Consider the following 20,523-nt stretch of genomic DNA (forward strand, 5'->3'; position numbering starts at 1 on the left):
TTTTAAGATTCATTATCTATAAAGTCCCACAATTGAAATACCTATATATTTTATATGCCAATCAGTTTTTCTATAGTAGGTATCAGTAGCAACATCTTGGATAGTCAGCTGTTAGGCTTCCTTTTGTTTGTATTCCCCACTGAGAACGCCTCTGTATCCCAGGAACACCTTACAGGTACTGTATCTTCATTACTGACAGCACTTGTTATATTGCAATGCACTATTTTACTTTTACTCTCTGCCCCCCCACTCCCACTTTTAATAGACTGAATATGGACTGTCTTACTCATTTCTATATTCTCCATAGCAAAAATTGCAGGTGAGAAGGACAAAACATTTTATCAGAGTTTTAGTGGGAAAAAAAAATCCTGTTAAGAGCACATGAATTTCCCTACAAAGGATTTAAATTCCACACAGAACAAATGAGCTATAACAACTATTTGCATTAGAAAATAAATTAGAAACAGATAATACAAGCAATCTCCTATACTCTGATAAACTGAATAAAATCGGTTCTCTCCTCATTTCCAATTCACGCATGGTCTGACTGTTCCAGTACTGATGTATACAAGCAGTGCATGTCTGCTACAATCAGAATCGTGTTTTACTACGTAATTGTTGGTTATAATCCTGGCATCCTGCATTTTCCCAAATATGGATAGACTAAAATGAAAGCAAATTGATTCAGAATAACAACAATTGAAGACAGTGGGGTGAAAAACTGATTTGCAAATGCCTCTTTATGGCTTATTCCTCTTGAGCAGTGCATATTGTTTGGAAATAAACCATCAGCTTTAATCAGTGCCTGCTCATAGCCCTTTCCCTCTTACATTACTGATTAATGTCAAAATACATTTTAATGTTGGTGGTATCCCAAGACTAATGATTTGGGACCATTTGATAAGATAGAAGCCAATGTGAATCTCAGGTGAAGGTAGGCTAATCAAAGTAAGATCGTGTATGACTTTTCAACTCCTCAGAATTCTAAAGGTAGAAAGCATTTTTTTTTTTTTTTAAAAGAAGAACCTTAATATAATCACAGCTTCCAAAGCTGCTTGCTTTTCCATGCTGTGATGGGACATTAGCTAAGCACACAGAACCTGATTTCCTATGGTGTGTCAGGCCATTCTCTTAGGGCTGATGAGGTCTAAGGATAATTACGTGCAACAACCTACTGTGGCAGATAAACTGAATTATCAGTTACATCTCACAGTCTTCTCACAAAAGAATATGTCAGCCTCTCAGTGCTTTACACTGCCGGCTAATCGCCAGATAGATTTCTGCTTGGAGCTTGCTTTTCTCATCAGTCTTTTGTCAAGAATGCTCTAGAGTCAAGACTTAATTCATTTTAAGGAAATGAATATATTCAAACTAATTAATAATTACTAATATTATTGTTAAATATTATTGATAGTGTGACTATTACATGATATTGGTATCTAATATGCTAATATATTTCACATGTATATGTATATTTCAGATCCCAGATCTTTTAATATTTTCATTTGCTTCTGTCACCTTAAAACAAAAGTTTTACCCCCATGGTTGAAAATATCAGCTTCACAGATATTCAAATTACAAATTACCTTTCTCATGAAATGTTAACGGACATGTTTCTTCTAGATATTTTTGTACCACAATATAAAGCTTATGCCAGTAAAGGACATGTAGTGTATCAAAAGTGACTTTCGGGTAGCACTGTCAAAAATAATAAACCTGGTGCTTATTAAATGCTGTACATAAAAATACCAAACTATTTACCTAAAAAAAGAACTGAGGGCTTCCCTGGTGGCGCAGTGGTTGAGAGTCCGCCTGCCGATGCAGGGGACACGGGTTCGTGCCCCGGTCCGGGAAGATCCCACATGCCGCGGAGCGGCTGGGCCCGTGAGCCATGGTCGCTGAGCCTGCGCGTCCGGAGCCTGTGCTCCGCAACGGGAGAGGCCACAACAGTGAGAGGCCCGCGTACCGCCCCCAAAAAAAAAAGAACCGAGATGTTCTGCCTGATGATAACTCTTTATAACTAGGAGTTGATTTAGTTCCCAAAGGTAGGTGACTAATTATCAAGGAGTTAGGATAAAATATATAACATTTTCAACTGTAATCTATTTTGTATTATTCAATATGTATAAAATCTGCGGACATTTGAAATCCATCTCATATGTGTCACAAAGCTTGGTCATTTAAAAAAATCTTATCTGCTTGGTTTCTTATTTGTTGTCTTTCACAAAGGTAGAATGGTTAATTTCCTGGGCATCAAGAAATGAAGCCAGAAGTTTCCTCCAAATTATTTTGTTTATTTAATTAGCTGTGTTAATCAAAATTCTGTCTTATTACATTACTAATATTCTTCAGTGATTCTACTGCAAAAGCCTATAGGCCACTTCAGTGTACCCGCCAGCCTTTGATTGCTTTCCTACCTGAGTGGATTTGAAGCAACTTGTACCTGTTTAGGAATCTACTTATGTATTTATCCTCGGACATTCCACAGAAAAAAATACATCTGCAATAACACACTTTCCAGTTCCATCTTAAAGGTTCACCTTAATAACATTCAAAACATGAGCCACATTAAAAATCATATATTTGAATTAATGTGATGGAAGGGCCTATACAGGGCTAGATTGGTGCCCTAATCTTCAAAAAGTCATATTCTATATCCCAAATGTCACCCTTGGTCACATGTCAAATAATACAGCAATACAAATAAGAAGGACTAAAAAAATTGCCAGACACAAACCTGGCTCTAAGAGAGTAAACACAACCATTGCCTATTAATAGAATATATTTCCTATCTTTAGGTAATCCTTTAGCCAAAATGATCTCATCATTTTACATGTATCAGTCATCAATCAGAGAAAAAGATCCTCATCTATTTTAAGAAACAGAGAAATTACAGTATTGAAATCTCTAGAATCACATATCTCCCCCCATCCCACCACCATTAATTTTGTCAAAGTTTTGTCCTGTAGAAGCTTTAAATGTCTTTGGACAAGGGACGCCAAATCTGTGGCCTGTGGGCCAATTGAGCCTGCAGATATGTTTTGTTTGACCAGCCAAGGTTCTCAAAACTTTTGAATTTGAATGCATTTAGGTACAGCATATATCCTCCTATTTGTCCACGAGCCCAGCTTTTCCCTGGATCTTATGCTAGGTTTGATTCACACAATTACTTGCCAGTCCTTGTAATACTTGGAGTTTACAACTCCTGCTTTTACTCTGTATAAAAACACAGCTATTAGATTTGATTGAAATGTTTAGTGCTTGTTTTTTAGATACCACATGTTGGTGAAATCATACAGTATTTGTCTTTCTCTGTCTGATTTATTTCATTTAGCATAATACCCTCTAGGTCCAACCATGTTGTCACAAATGGCAAGATTTCATTTGGTTTTTTATCGGTGAGTAATATTCCACTGTATACATATGCCACATCTTCTTTATCCATTCATCTATACAAGGACACTTAGGTTGCGTTTCTATCTTGGCTACTGCAAACAGAAGAAATCTTGAAACCATAAAATCAGCATGCTTATGTTTCAGTGAGAATAAACTGTCAATAGAATTCTGCTGCTAAATATTTTTCAAACATCATCTACATATTCCTATGTACCAAAAAGAAAGGACCAATATAACCAAAGTAGTTAAAAGTAACTGCCCAGCATTTATTCTGTTAATTTATTTTCAGTAGAGTTATTGAAAATGGCATCAAAACTGTATGCTGTAATCTGGGCCTTTAAACTTGGTCTTTGAACCTGATCATAATTAAGGGTACAAATTAACCAAATCAACATTTGTAAATTAAACAAATAATGTTTTTTCCCCTTAAAGGAAAGTTTACATTGAGTTTATTGACTGAACTCTAAACATTTCTAGCAAACAACAATTTAAATGCAAATCAAGGCCTTTCAAGAAGTGATATCAAAGCATCATTGTGAAGCTGTGAAGATGGCCTTGGAACATGTGAATCTGAATCTCTCCTTTTCACACGTGTTCAGACTACTTGTATTCTAGTAATCTGGCACTTGGTTTGCCTAGAGGGAAGACAAAATTTGCTTAACTAGAATGTTTTGTGAGTTGGAAGTGAAATGATTTATAGGATCTTTGGTTGGTGGGGATTTTGTTGTCATTGTTTTCAGATAAACAGGTTTTAGCAATTCCTCCCTAGTTAGTGCCTCTGCTGGGAAGTGCAAACTAGGCAAACTCGTTGAGCCTTGAACAACAATGACCTTGGTTTAAAATGACCCAAAGCTGCCCCTCCTGAGGAATTAGAGCTGGATTATCCTGGGGAGAAAAGAGGCTTTTCTGCATCTCTTGTCCATTGTCCTTTTTGTCTAGGATGATTCATAAAGAGAAGGAAGATAGATGAGCTGGCCACTGACCCAGCTGGGGTCAGCCAAGGCAGGATTGTGAAAACTCATCTCCTGTGATCACTGTGATGAAGTTGAGCAAATTATCAGGGCTGGAAAATGGTGTTTCAACCCAAATTCACTCTTCAAAAAGAGAAGAAGGAACTGGGGGGTGGGGGAGTGGAGGTTTAACTTTTTTTTTTTCACTGAAGCCCTGCCAGAAATGCAGACCTACTTGACATGAAAGATGGTGGCTGCCGCCCCCAGCGAGCAGTGCCCTCTCCAGCTCATCCTGTCCCTCAGTGTGTCTTTTGGGTCTTACCTGCCATACCACTAAAGGCTTTTTTTGATTTGTTTTAATAAGAAAAGGAAGAAAAATTCACTTAAGTTGATATAGACCTGGAATATTATTGTTTAAAATATTTTTACTCTAATACGCATTTTTATTTACACAGTGATCAAATATTTTGAAGTGATGACATGAGCCTGTAATAGTGGAATTTCAGGCTTCAGCCACAAGACTGGAGTAGGGGAGATATTTGTTTTTGAGGGAGGAAGGTGGTAGCAAGGGCCTTTCAAAGGCTCCAGAACTAACACAGATGTCAGTCATAAGTTCCATGCCCTCTTCTGGAAGGTTGAGTCATGGTTAATACATAAAAAGCTTCTATCGGGCTTCCCTGGTGGCGCAGTGGTTGAGAGTCCGCCTGCCAATGCAGGGGACACGAGTTCGTGCCCCGGTCCGGGAAGATCCCACATGCCGCGGAGTGGCTGGGCCCGTGAGCCATGGTCGCTGAGCCTGCGCGTCCGGAGCCTGTGCTCCGCAACGGGAGAGGCCACAACAGTGAGAGCTACCTAATGCCAGGCACTTGACAAACATCATCTCCAAGCTGACTAAAATCTGGAGGCAGTAGGAAGAAATATGCTTAGAGAAGTTATCTAGTTTGCCCTCAGTCACACACCTTGTAGGAGGTTGAAGCACCAGTGAATCTAAGTCTGTGCAACTCTCAAGCCCTACTCTTCCCCATCACATCATTCTGCTTTAAGAAGGAGGTAGTGAGGAGACAGAACAGCTTTCACACTAGGGACTGAATGTGAAGAATGTCAGGCATCGTTTCTACTAAGTGACGAAGTTAATCACAGTCTAGAAAAAGTGATTTTTAGGCAATAGTGAAAGATGTATAAAATCAATCTTTTGTCCTTATTTTTTCTTCCTCCCAAGAATCAAGTACTAAACCTGGGCTTTGGTAGAATAGAGAGGGGAAAACGAAATACAAAACTAGAATGAAAACATATTATATGGAATTATAGTAAATCATTTACAAGAAATATATAAAAAAGATTATCTTCTGGAGAGTTCTAGTCAACATCTCATTTAAACAATACTGAGATTTATGTTTCCTGTCATCTTTTAAAAAAAATTAATAATATACAGTTTACATACCATAAAATTTACCCATTTAAAGCATTCGATGCGATGTTTTTTAGTATATTCATAGAGTTGTGCAACCATTATGACAACCTAAATATAGAACACATTCATCACCTCAAAAAGAAATCTTGAACTCATTAGCCTCACTTCTTACTCTCACTCATCTCTCCAGTCAGCCCTAGGCAACCAGTGATCTGCTTTCTATCTCCAAAAAAACAGTGCTGCTATCAACATTTATTTGCAAGTTACTGTGTGCCCATTTGTTTAATTTCCCTTGGGTATATACCTAGAATTGCTCCATCATATGATAACTCTATGTTAATGCTTAGAGGAACTGTCAGACTGTTTTCCAAAGTGGCTGCACTGCTTTATATCCTCACCCGCAACAAATGAGTGTTCCAGTTTCTCCACATCTTTGTCAACACTTGTTAATTTATTTTAATTATAGCCATGAGAGTGTGTGTGAAGTGGAACCTCCCTGTAGTTTTGATTTGCATCTCCTTGATGGCTAATGATGTGCTTGTTAGCTATTTGTATATCTTCTTTGGAGAAATGCCTATTCCATGTAATCTATTTACTATAAATAAAATGTATAAATAAAATGTTTTATGATTTCAGCATTTCTATTGTAGGTAACATATCGTCAGACGACAATTTCTAAATCAGGAAGAAAATTAGTTCTTTCGTGATTTAAGAAGTGACCTGAAATAGGAGGAGTCAAGTTACAGTAGTAGAAGTGACAGTTTTCAGTTATGTTCCTATACCCTTTTGGAAAATGTAGGTTAGAATTATCATGGCTTATATCTCTTGGTGGGGTTTAGGACACGTGAGCCCCAAATATGTCACCTTGGCATACTGAATGCTTTAAGCTGAAGGAGTATGAAAACATGGCAGAAGCAGGAAGGTCACTTTGACCTTCCTCCTTCTCCCCATAAAACCCTCCTGTGAGAGGTGCCTCCCTATACCCCAAGGAAAGGGGCATCCTTATCTCTGAAGACAAAGAGATGCTGAGAAGAACAAACAGGACTTGCTAAGTTTCCCCCAGTTTGCACTTGACTCATACCCTTCTGGCCCATCATATTTCTACAGGACTGTCCACTCTTCATCAAACTACTCAGGTCTGTTTCTTTGGGTCTTCATTTCCTTATGAAGAGTCCTGTGTTACGTAAAACGTGTATTAAAATCAATTCGGTTATTTTTTTCTCCTGTTAATCTTGGTCAGTTTAATTTTCAGACCCAGCTAGGGACCCTAAGAGGGCTGAGGAAAACTTTGTCCTCTCCTCCAAGGTGAAGACATTAGTTGACTCTGAAGGGAACAGAGGGTGTTTTTCCAGGGAGGCAATGCAGTACTGTAACAGAGAGCATGGTCTCTCCCTGTGTTTAAAGTCTGTCTCCAGCAATACTACCTATGTGACCCATTTCTCTTTCTCACTTTCTGTCCACTGAGCTAACTACCTCCTAGCGTGGTTGAGAGAACTGTTTAGTAGCACACTTTGCACCATGCCTACTCTTGATATGTGCTAGATATTGGTATTATCCCTAAAAAAATAAAACTGGGGACACAGAAACCATAAGAGCAACATGAAAACATGACCCAGCTCTGTTTATTGCTCTGTACGCCCTGAAAAAAAAAAAGAGAGAGAGAGGAATAGAGCATGGGAGGAATTAGCTCGGCTATGAGGACCTCCACTTTAGGAGAAAAAAGAAAGAACTCCCAAGAAAAGTCTACTGCCAGAGAAGGAGGCATTTTAAACCAGAGTGATCTGATCTGTGATTTCGATGAAAAGCCTGTAAGATCAGGAGAGGGAAAGAAAAATATCACCTCTCTCCTTACCACATTCTTTGTATTTCCTTATATAGTAAAGCCATATTTTGTACAAGAAGAAATCTTATACAACTTTACAAAGGTGAAGGCAATCTTATGTTGAAAAACCTTCTAACAGCTGACTCTGTTTGACCCAAGAGGTTTCAAGCTCCTGAAATCTTGTTTTAGACAAACCAATAGAAATGGAATCACGGTTTTATCTCGTGTGAGCTTTTATGGCTTATATATTTCTATTTCCTATAATTTTATCCAGTACAATACAGGAAAGATTTTAGAAAATGTGTTCCTCTTAATCTAAAGCAAACTTTAACAATGCAACAAAAAAAGTTTGAGAAAATATTTTCACTATAGTGTTATATTTAGGGTACATGTATCTTAACTGTTTGTTTTGTAAAGCTCAGCCCTTTCTTCATGCTTTCAAAGATGATACACATTATGCTATACTATCATTTAAAGCTTTCAGCATAAATGCACCAAAATATTATGATTTAATCAATCCCCATTTAGTATTCTGTGCTTTATACATATCAAGTGTTCCTCAGCCTGACTTAAGAAAATGATCCTACAGAATTATAGACATGTATTGGAAAAAGCTTTTACAAAATACGGCCAGCTTAAGAGTGTTAACGTATACAAATCCTATAAATATGCTTATTTTGCCAAAAATTGGAAACTACCACAATACTGAATTACATTGAAATTCAAAGTTACAGATCTTTTTTTTAGTGGCACGCGACTTATATTTAGGAACCCTTAATGAGTATCCTCTTCTTTAACGTTCACTTGGCATTAATTTAGCAAATACATTTTGGTTTCAATAAGCAAATTTATGTCAAAGTATTCATCATGTTTTGAAGCGTATTTACTTATGACTACCATATTTCTTCTCAAACTTTTACTTAAAAAAAGCAAGAGCAAAATGGGTACATTTCCAGTTTATGAACTTGTTACTATATCATTAAATCTAATATTCTACATCAATGCTTGCAATACGGCAGCCACTAGCTACATGTGGCTACTGAAAACTTAAATTGTGTTTAATGAGACTGAGAAAGCGAATTTGAAATTATTCAAATTTAATTAATTAATTGATTAGTTTCCACATGTGGCTAACAGCTAGCATACTGGGTAGCACAAACTTAGAGGACGTGAGTTACTTTATGGCTAGATATCATTCTGGGTAATGGTTCAAAAATCACAGATAGATCACCTGACTGGGTATTTCCACTACGAATCTGCAGTGTTAACAGCATCATTAAAACTGCTAGTCAATAATTAGTGCCCATGCACTTAGATCAATAAATACACCACCTCTTGTGCCATAGATTCTCACACAACATGTAGTATTCAGAAGACAAGAAGTAAAAGTAGACATAGTTCATTGTATTCACTTATTCTTTCAGGGAGTATTTATCTAACGCTCCCCATGTGTCAGGCAATGAGGAATCAACACAATAGAAAAGAACACTGATCCCACTGATCTTACATTTATTCAGCATCTATTTCGTCCCAGGTACTCTGAGCATATACTTTGCCCTGAGGGAGTTTAGTCTAGAGCGGAGAGCCCCCAAAATAGAGGGCAGTACAGGGCACTATAGCACTGCAATACGATAGCAGCACAATTAGAAGAATCTGAAAGCAGTCAGGGGAGTTTTCTTGCAGCAGAACTGAGTTTTGAAGACTGACAGGGGTTAGTGAGGAACCATTCTGGGCAGAGGACTTGTCTGAGCCAAGGTGCTGCAATGAACTAGGCTGGTGCTATCAGAGGACTATACAGCTTGTTTCAGTGAGGAGGAAAATGTGAGGAGTAGCATGAGATAAGGCAGGGTCTAGATCCCCAGTGAATCAGAGATAAGGTAAAGAGTTTGATCTTTGTGCTAAAAGGTGTAGGGTGAAACTCAAGGATTTTAGGAAGGAAAATGAAAAGTTCAGACTGACATTTGAGAAAGGTCTCTCTGAAAGAGATCAATCATGAAACAAATCAAAGGAATCCAGGTGGAAAATACTTTGGTGGCTGGAAGTAACCTGCCAGCAAGCTCTTTATGGGATTTTTTTTTTTTTAAAAATGGCTTTGTTTTTACGAGAGTGAGACATTTAGCAACGTTAGCCATCAAGAACCCAGCCAAAAGCCATTAAGAAAAAGAGAGTAAATGAATAGGTTGCTTCTTAGGCACTATGCTTGAAAAATAAGTCCTTTTGCAGAGACTACTGGCTTGGAACTGCATGTAAAGTGTAGTAATTGACTTAACAATATAGATTTTATATAATATTTCAGCAGATATATAGCAATAAGAGAAGAAAGACACTTGCAGGAATAAAAAACAAATAAGATCTAAATGTCAGAAACCTTATCTTCACCACTGGATTCTCAATAACTAGAGTAATACCTGGCATGGTACCATGTGTTCAATAAATATTAATATTCATAAATATCAATAAATGAATGCATCATAAAATTCATGCAGAAGAATTAGGAGATCAGTAATTCACCACAGTAGCCCCAGGAGTTGATATGAGTACATTACATCCCAAAGGCAATGACTGATGCTCACGCTGAGGCCCCTGTTGCTACTTGTGCAAAGTCCCCTCTTTTCTTATGCAAAGTCACCTCTTCCTATAAAACAATGCAATCTAAATAACTAACCCCTTATCACTTGAGGTGAAGATAAGCCATGCACAATCAGGCTCTATCTAGAGGAGTGATTCTCACACCAGACGCATATCAGAATCTCCTGGAAGTTTCTGAAAAACACAATTCCGGGTTCCCATTCCTAAAGATTCAGATTCAAGTAGATCTAGGGTGGTGTTTGTATGGGTAGGCCACTCAAGACGGCTGTTCTCTTGCTCTCTGTATATCTCCTGCCTTACCAGTGCCTGCTTCACCTACACCCTAAACAAAGGACTGCCCTTCCTATGTACTTGCCCCAGGTCCCAGCTGGTGATTGTTCTTAACAAAGGGGCGTTGAGGGGTGTGCCCCTCTGCTGGTTTCCCTGGTAACTAATGAGCCCATCTGCCGCCAATTCCCCTATAACTGGTAACCTCCTCTTCTCCCAGGGAGTGAAGACTGCCACCATGTCCTGCCCGCTAACAGCTGCACACAGTGGGGTGTTGCTCCAGGACCTTGCTTCAGACGTGTAAGCTCCCCGCTCTGTTAAACTACTGATGTCTCTGTCGCTGACTCCAGGCTCTTTCTTTCGTCTTGAAGCTGGGCAAGCACAGGCCTCGTAGGCCTGCGGGGTGCAAGCCCAACAGTGGTGATGGTGGTGGTAGTGATCTGTGCTAAAGATTTTTATTTAAAAAAATCCTAATCCCAGCCATGTTTGGACATTCCAAATATGTGAATGTCCAAATGTATTCTTTTTTTTAATTTTTTTTAAATTTAATTTTATTTTTATACAGCAGGTTCTTCTTAGTTATCTGTTTTATACATATTAGTGTATATATGTCAATCCCAATCTCCCAATTCATCCTGTCCAACTGTATTCTGTTCCCTCACACAGAAGGTAAAATTTGCACATAAACTACTTGCTTTGGTCAGAAGCTTCCCAGACCCTCCCTATCAATGGCTTCCCTTGCGGGATGCTTGCAGGGAGCCTCAGAATGTAGATAGCTTTGTGAAGCTAGCTGCATAGGTTTTGCCCTTTACATTTGTTAATGATTGTTTTTAAGCTAAGCTTTGAGATCATGCTGAGAAAGCAAGACCTCTTTCTCCCTGAATCCACTCAGCTCTTCATTTTCTAATTAATGTCTTATCAAACTGTTATGACTAAACGTGCTAACAGTGAGAACACAAGACCTCTCCCTGATCTTTAATCCTCTCCTTTTTCTCCTTTACTCATCTGACGGGGAAGAACAAAACCTACGTAGTCCAGGTCCGATGCTTCAAGATTTGAAAAAAAAAAAAAAAATCTTATCAGAGAGGTTGACCATGAAACAGAAATATGGGATCTTCTGTGTCCCTTTCTCACCTAGGATTCTGCCCAATTTCCTCTCCTTCCATTTGGCAACTCAGGGCTTTAATAAAGATGCATTGAACAGGCACACGGATATTGAGGTTATCTTTCCAGGCTATCCCCCAAAGCTAGCGCCTCTCTGAGCACAAATAGATGATTTGTGGGATCTGGGATCTGCCCCAGTGACTGGCATTATCTTTGGACACTGTGGCAACTGAGTCTAACGAAAGCCAGGGTGTGGACTACTGGCAGCAGAGAGAAGTACAGTTACTGCCGTATGAGTCTATGCTGCTTCCTCAGCATCACTGGTGAAAGTATTTATTAAGGTGCAAAATTCTCACAGTTCTGTTGTGGCAGACTTGCTCCAGTCCAGACCAGATGTTCCTAAATACCCACTATACCTTTCTTAAAAAAAAAAAAGAAAACCCAAACCTTTACACACTGCATTTATAAAGAAGGGACAGCAGAATCGTACATTCTGTCCCGGAGCTGTTCCATTTTAAAATCCAAAAAATGCACTGAGGGTTTTAACCAACAGGAATACTGGCAAATGTGCATCAAATAAATGTACAAGAATGTTCGTAACAATCCAGCAACCCAGATATGTATGACAGTAGGGTGGATACGTGTGTAACAGGGAAGAGCTAAATCGGACTCCACGTTGGACCTGTTCCTTTGACTTTAACTGTTGCGTTTTGTTGCTTTTGTTATTATAGTCATATACAATGGCCTGCCTCAGGGAACCCTGCCCACCTGTGAATGGCTGCAAGGGAAAAGAAACTACACATCCTCTCGCCGAGACTGGTCATTCCAGATGTTTTGCAAGACTGATGGCCCTTTTACTTTACTTCCTCACCACCGCTCCCTCTCTATTCTGCCTTTTTTTTTTTTTTTTTTTTTGCGGTACGCGGGCCTCTCACTGCTGTGGCCTCTCCCGTTGCGGAGCACGGGCTCCGGACGCGCAGGCTCAGCGGCCATGGCTCACGGGCCCAGCCGCTCCGCGGCATGTGGGATCCTCCCGGACCGGGGCACGAACCCGTGTCCCCTGCATCGGCAGGCGGCCTCTCAACCACTGCGCCACCAGGGAAGCCCAGCCAGTGCTTCCTGACGCATTTGTGACCACGGGAAACAGCACAACAGTGTTATTTAGGCAGGGGAAAAAAAATTGGGTACTTAAAATTATAAATTCATCAAATTCTGTTTTGGCAGATGACACCTTTATAAAGGGAAATGGCATTAGAATCCTCTTCAGAATGAAAGAGTCCCGTTGAGAGTTTCCTCACCTTCGCTTCTCTTGCCTGCTTTTTGACCATTCTCTGCTTAGGTAAACAGTAGAGGGAAAATGTTGAATTGAAGTAGATTTTTCTTTTCTTTTAGATCGTTAGTAACTTTTTGCGACTTTGAGTAACATGTAATGGCTTAAATGAGGCTCTACAGTGCTCTTAAATTTTAGATGCAGGGTTGTTTGGTTTCTTTGGTCTGGACCAGTGCTTTCCAACAGAGCTTTCTGCAACGATGGAAATGTTCCTCTATGATGATTATGGTATCCACTAGCCACTAGGCTACTTAGCACTTGAAACGTGGCTAGTGCGACTGGAAACGTGGCTAGTGCGGCCGTGGAAATTAAGTTTTTCTTTAACACAATTTTAATTAATTTAAATATAAATTCAAATAGCCATGTGTGCCCAGTTGCTACTCGACTGGCCCATGCATGCCTTGACCATCTGATCCCACATTCTCTCATATCATAAGGTCCATGATGCTTTCTGAAATGATGAAGTGATGCTGAAATGACTGGAGCCAAACAAGGATTAACTGGAAAGGTTTCAGAGAAGGCAAAAAAGGTAACTGCAGTTTACTGGCTCGCACAGTTACCAGAAGGAAATGGATTTCTCTGGAAAACCGGTCAAAGAACTATAGAATCTCAAAATCTCAAAGTTAATGGGTCATCAGGAAAAGCAACTTTAAAAATTTTAAATGTATCCTGTTAAAAACAACAGGCCCAAAGTGCATTAATTTATGTTAAACCACGTCACCAAACTGAGACATAGAGTTTCAGCTCTCCCAGCAATGGAAACCAGCCAAGCAGGAATCAAGTAAGGTAATCTGCCATCCTTACCTGCCGTCCCCTAAAGGAGAGCAACCTTGCAATAACCAACTTCTTTTTTTTTTCTTCGTATAAGTTCCCTTCTGACTATAAAAGTCTTTTATTTTATACAGCTCTGTTCAATGGGATGCTGCCCTATCTGAGTTGACTTTTGCTCAATTAAACTTTAAAAAATTTTCATATGCCTCAGTTTCTCTTCTCACAATCCAAATTAGCAAACTTTAAACATATGTACAGAGGAAACAGAAGGTGAGGGCTAAAGCAATAGAGGAGCAGACCAGAAAAACTCTGACTTCGATTGGAACTGAGTTGAACCCTGTGTGCACCCGTCCCCCATCCCCCATCCCAAGTCCAAAGGCCCCTCCATACTCCCTGCCTCTAGTTGATAGAAAAGCTGGTCTCCCAGGCCCCCCAGGCCTCCCTGAGTCCCAAAAGAGCAGGCTCAAGCAGCTAACGATTAGGACAATAGACTCACAGACCCAACATCTGATGCACAGTCCTGAGTTGTTTTATAGCTATGGTAACTGTCACCAGAAGGAAAAAGCTAACTGCATGATGACCAGACTGCCCCCATGACATAAACGGCTCCATCTTGAGCAATACTGAATCTATGGCTAGGCCTTAAGAGAATGGAATGAACGCTACTGCTCATAATAATCTATATCTTTGTGGGCATGAAAATAATTGTAGCTTGTTCTGCCCATATATGTAAATGGGCAAGTACAACTGTCAGCAGAGAGATGCTACGGACTCATGTAGACATCTTCCACTCTAAGAATACGGCGCCCTATGTCAGCATGAAGTCACAGAAGACGGACCTTTGCCCACGATCCGATGGAAATGGAATGATGTTCTGACATGTGGGAATTTGTAAGAAGCTTCTGGCAAGAAAAAGCTCTTTGCAGGAAAGAGCTCTCTGCATGAGGCCCGTTTTGTCTCGTCACTAACCTTAAACCAGACACCTTCATGCTCTATTCATCTCCGGCCCTAGCGCAACTGTCACATCTTTTGATCACACAATACTTTGCCTAACATGTTGGTTCTTTCCGTAGATCAAAGAAGTAGAAATAAAGAAGTCACTAACAGATGACCAGATCTCTTCCCTAGCGACCTCTTCAATTATCTCGCGAATAAACTGTGAGAACAAGATAGCATCTAAAGAAAAATCACACGAAGTCGACAAGCCTGCACACAAGTCTGCACACAGTGGGGGAGGACTCTGACCCCCTACCTCAATGATTAACTGAGATCACCTCCATGTTTCTCTTTAAAAACTTTCATAGCCAAGCAGAATCTTCAGAGGTGGTTTCTGGGGTACGCTGAGTCCACTAACTCCCCAGATTGCTGGCATTCTGATTAAAGCCACCTTTCCTTTCTACCAACATTTGTGAGTATTGATTTTGTAAGCAGCGAGCAGGGGGACCCGATTCCCTAACAGGATCTGGTAAATAACTGGCATCAGCACGCTGGTTATCCTTTGATCTCAACTTTATACTTCTGAGTAAGTTGTTGTCATGTCCTCGCCTGGAGGCTGTGGCACACAGAGGGACAGCCCAGTCGTTCAGATACACTGGAAGATAACTTTTTCTTATTTTTTGGACCTGACAGTGTTTGAATCTTTCCCTTGATGGATTACATCTTGACCTGAGCAAAACTGCAATTTTACTTTATTTGTTATTTGTAGGAATTAGTCTTTCTCAACAAGGTCAGCAAGACATGACTCCATAACTCATTTTACTTATTCCTGCTCTGCCCGTATACATACCGTAGTGTACCAACTCATAAGTGTCTTTTGGTCATCTCCCAAATAGTTTAGAACACAGTGGACTTAATAGAACAGTGACCTTTTAAACCCCTTTTATGATTACTGGGGCAGTGGTATGATTCACAGGCTATCTAATAGTAAGATTGATGTCCCAACTATGTCTGAAGGCTTACAGCTATAAAGTGACCTGAAAAATTTCTTGTAAAAACTTTTCCTCACTGAAAACTACTCTGTCTTCCTCTCATAAAGCAGAAATATACTAGTCTCTTCATTTTAAGACACTGAAACATTTGCTTCACTCATATAAACCTGAAATAAACTAGTGTCAACTCTGGATTAAATATCCTTCTTCTTCAAGTCTAAGATCTCCCTGCCACCTTTTAAATTCACATATTACTATTTATATCCTAGGATATATCTTAGGATCAATATGCAAAAGAAACTTGCTAGCCTCCAAGTAGAGAAGCCAGTTTTGACAGAATTACTATTGCCCAACCGGTTAATCAGATTTTAGCTAAGCTAGAATGTAACTGGTTCATCCACACTGTCTCTTCAATTTAATTATTTATATTGGTAGTAGTACATTTAGTTAAATTTCAACAAACATTTGGATCCTAATCATCTTTTAAAATGTCTTCAAGAAGATTATGCAGCTTAGAAGTGTTGAGATGTAAACTTATTCCTTATTCAAAAGACTGCTTGTCATTCACCAGGCAGTGGAATTAAAGGCAGGAGAAACTGCCACATTTCTCAGAAGGTATCATCAAATCTTCAAATTTAAAAGAGGTAGGTATACTGACTTATACATCCTGATGGATCCTCAATCAGATGCCAAACATCTGTCCAAAACTTCCAGCTCCCTTTTAAGAAAGACTATTTAAATTCTAGTATTGCATTATTTAAGGGAACAAATGACATTACAAATTGAATTTAAAAAGAAAAGAACATAATCTCCTGGTATTCTCTGATGTACGTCTATATTCTAGTCAACACTTAAAGCAACAAAAGGTCAACAGCATAGTCCAAGTCATAAAAATCAGCATACTATAGGGATGCTATAACTAGTTGCTTATGGCCCAAAACATATTAAAATCAATTGGTAGTGTTGAAAACATCTATTTTCAAATTTTGATCATGATAATACAGATGAAAGTGATTTGCGATTGGATAAATAATGCGGATTTCTACTGCTAATGGACCATATATACTGGAAAACCCTACATTCACACATGCATTTTTTTCTTTTAAATCCTTCAAAAACAGAGTGAGATCACAAGATGAGAAAAGAAATCAAAAGAGGTCAAAAACAGAACTGTAAGTCATATCACATTATTCCTTAGATTTAAACACACCAGTAGCTTCCAATATCATTCAGTGTAAAATAAAAAGACTTAATAGTGGTCATCCTTCCCAATCTTGCCCTTCCTGAAACACCTCAGCACCACAACCACCATACCCATCTTTCTGACTTTATCGCCAACCAATTTCCTCTTTGTCCTTTAAATAGCTCCCATCTCAGGAATTAGCACTAGTATCTATTCAACCAGATATCCACCTAAGAATTCCCTCATTTTCACTGACTGATGACCAAAGGTCATCTTATGATACTGGCCTTTTCTGACCACTCTTTATAAAAATTATTATTATCTTCTTCACTTTATTTATTTATTTTAATAGCACATTTTACCACCTTATATGTTTAGTTTTTAATTTGTTGATATTCCAACAAGATGTGAGCTGGGTGGAGTACAGAGTCCTGTTTAGGGCCTGGCATCAGGCAAGTCCTCAACACATGTTTATTAAACAAAGGAATGAATACAGAGTGGTAAACGTGAAATGGTCTTGGGTTGCTCTGGGTGTTTTCTGTAATACAAGAACCAATACAAGTCTTGGGTTGCAATGGCACCATGGTGATGAGAGACAAAGCCTTGGGTCTGTGCTACGTGGAAGGTGCAAATGAGATTCTTGCATAAATCCTGTACCTACTAAAAAGGTTATACCTCAGTGTAAAGATGAGGTAGAATAATCCACCAGCCTGTGAAGGGGGTCAACAAAGTAACTGACTGATTAGGTCTTGACTCAGGATATGGAATAAAGAAAGTTGAGAGGGTTTCCCTGGTGACGCAGTGGTTGAGAATCCGCCTGCCAACGCAGGCGACACGGGTTTGAGCCCTGGGCCAGGAAGATCCCACATGCCGCGGAGCAGCTAAGCCCGTGTGCCACAACTACTGAGCCTGCACTCTAGAGCCCACGAGCCACAACTACTGAGCCCACATGCCACAACTACTGAAGCCCAAGCACTCTAGAGCCTGCGAGCCGCAACTACTGAGCCCATGTGCTGCAACTACTGAAGCCCGCACGCCGAGAGCCCATGCTCCACAACGAGAAGCCACAGCAATGAGAAGCCTGTGCACTGCAGTGAAGAGTAGCCGCAACTCGCTGCAACTAGAGAAAGCCCGCTTGCAAGCAATGAAGACCCAATGCAGCCAAAAACAAAAAAATAAAAAACATAAATTTAAGAAGGAAGAGAAAACCTTCTTAAGAAACTGTAACTAAGCACTGTCCTCTAATTGGTCAGCTGTTTTAATGTTTACTACCTGTGTGATGCAGAAAACCTTGAGGCAAGATACCTCAGGTAAGTAGTGGACTGGGTTATACAAACAAATTCTCTCTTCAGAAAGGCATGTAAAATCTAGGTCAACTGTGATTTCACAGATTAAGCTCAGCCAAATGTGATCTCTCGTGAAGGAGAGTCAGAAAATCAAATAATAATTAGATACCAAGGACTTCAGCTATTGAACATATAAGACACAGATTTTAAAATAACAATGTTTATAATGTTTACAGAAATAAAAGAAGTAACTCAAAGCCTGGTGAAAATATATAAAAAATATAAAATATACAAAACTGCCAAAGAGATTTGAAGAAATATCAAAAAATTCTAGAAATAAAAACTACAATAATTAAAATGATAAACTGAATGGATGGTTTAAAAAGCAGTTTAAATATGAGAGAGAACTTAGGAGACTTACATGTAAGATTAGAGTGAGAAGGTCTAAAATACATTCAACTAGTGTTCCAAGAAGAGAGCACTGAGAGACTAAAGAGAGAACTTACTCTAATTGCTAAAGGCTAAGAATTTCCAGAACTGGTAAGACAGGAATAAAAATTTTTCATATGGGATCAATATAAGGAAATCCACACATAAAAATATATATCTTAGTGAGAATCCAAGAAAACAGACAGTTTTAAAGTAGCCACAAGGAAAAAGTTACAACAGTATACTAGGTTAAATATTCCCTCCCCCCACCCCCCACTATTCATGTCCTTACTGGAACGTCAGAATGTGACCTTGTTTTGGAAATAGGATCTTTGCAGCCACAATTATTTAAGATGGTATCATACTAGAGTAGGGTAGGCCCTAAATTCAATTTTACTGATGTCCTTATAAATGAGAAGAGAAAGAAACAGAAATATAAAAAGGGCAGATGGCCATGAGACTGTGGAGGCAAAGACTGGAGCGATGGGTTTACAAGTCAAGGAATGCCAAGGATTGCTGGCAACTACGAGAAACTAGGAGAGAGGCATGGAATAGGTCCTCTCCTAGAGACTTCAGAGGGAACATGGCCCTGCCAATACCTCGACCTTGGACTTCTAGACTCCAGAACTGTGAGAGAATATATTTCTGTTATTTTAAGCCACCCAATTTGTGATAATTTGCTCTGGCAGCTCTATGAATCTAATACAACCACCTACAAAATAACTGCAATTAGACTGCCATCCTAACAGTAACTATAGAGCTGGATGCCAGCGTCATCTTCATGTGCTAAATGAAATGGGCAACTGACCTAGAATTGTGTACCTGGCTTCTTTATTTAAGAATAAAAACAAAATAAATGCATTTGTAGATTATAAAGCACAATATAGCATGAACAGACTCCCACAAATTCAACTTCTAAAAATCCGCTTCAGGAAGAAGGTAAATTATCCTATAAAAAATCTCTGAGGTACAAGATAGAATGGTGAACAAATAAACAGGTGAATATGTAGGGAATCTAATGGTGTAGAACAACAGAAATAGCACTAACTTGAGGGTAAAAAAATAAGATAGAACAAAAATTGATGGACATTATCAGAGTTTAAACTGTTCAGTATTATTCAGGAGTAGGGTAGAAATATTGATTGCTGAACTTTTGTTGATTTTAAAATGCATGTTACATTTTTAATATTAATTATTTAAAAAATAGTAATAGAGTTATAAGGGATGAAACAGTTGAAAGAAATAATGGAATATTAACAATAAAAATAGGTATGAAATGAACATAACTAGAGAAAAAGCAGGGCCAATATAAAGTTGAAAATAATACTGTAGAAATACTTCTAAATACACTGGTAATCACAGTAAGTATAAATGGATCAAACATACCAGTTAGAAGACAGATGGTCATAGTGAATTTAATAATATACCATACGATCTTTCAAGTGATATACCTACAGTTCAAAGATGCATTAGCATTGAAAATAAGTAAGGTAAAGTATATGCCAAGCAAATAATAATCATATACATAGATTTGTCAATATCAAAACATGGACTTGAAAAGAAAAAAGGAATAAAAGGGATGAACAGTGACTTCATAATGATAAAAGGGACAATTAATAAATAAGATATAGTAATACTAAATTTGTTCGTATCAAATAATATAGCCTTAAAATAAGTAAAGCAAAAATCAAAACAATTATGCACAGAACTACCTCTAAACAATAGATTTTAAAATTATTCTTCAAAAACTGAAAGAATCAAGAAACAAAAATATTTATAAGGATATAAAACTTTAAATAATGTGATTAATAAACTTTAATATCATAGATAGAACACTGCTCAGAAATTAGAGAATACTTACGTTCTTTTAAAGCATGCATGCAAAATTTATGAAAACTGACAAATTCTAGGCTACAAATCAAGTCTCAATGAATTATGAAAAAATGATATCAGCCATATTTTCTGACCACAATTTAATTGAGGATAAGTAACAAAAATTAACTGAAAAAAAGAAACATATATTTGGAAAATAAGTTATATAGCCCCTGGATCAATGA

General features: G+C 38.6%; 1 protein-coding gene across 1 annotated transcript in view; it reads right to left on the bottom strand.

The window, feature by feature from the left end:
• Positions 1–20,523, bottom strand: part of PRKG1 (protein kinase cGMP-dependent 1) — a 1,109,707-nt gene that overhangs the window by 506,907 nt on the left and 582,277 nt on the right. The gene's annotated exons all lie outside the window — the stretch shown is intronic.

This window comes from Lagenorhynchus albirostris, chromosome 16 (genome assembly GCF_949774975.1).
Source record: "Lagenorhynchus albirostris chromosome 16, mLagAlb1.1, whole genome shotgun sequence".
Lineage (NCBI taxonomy): Eukaryota > Metazoa > Chordata > Mammalia > Artiodactyla > Delphinidae > Lagenorhynchus > Lagenorhynchus albirostris.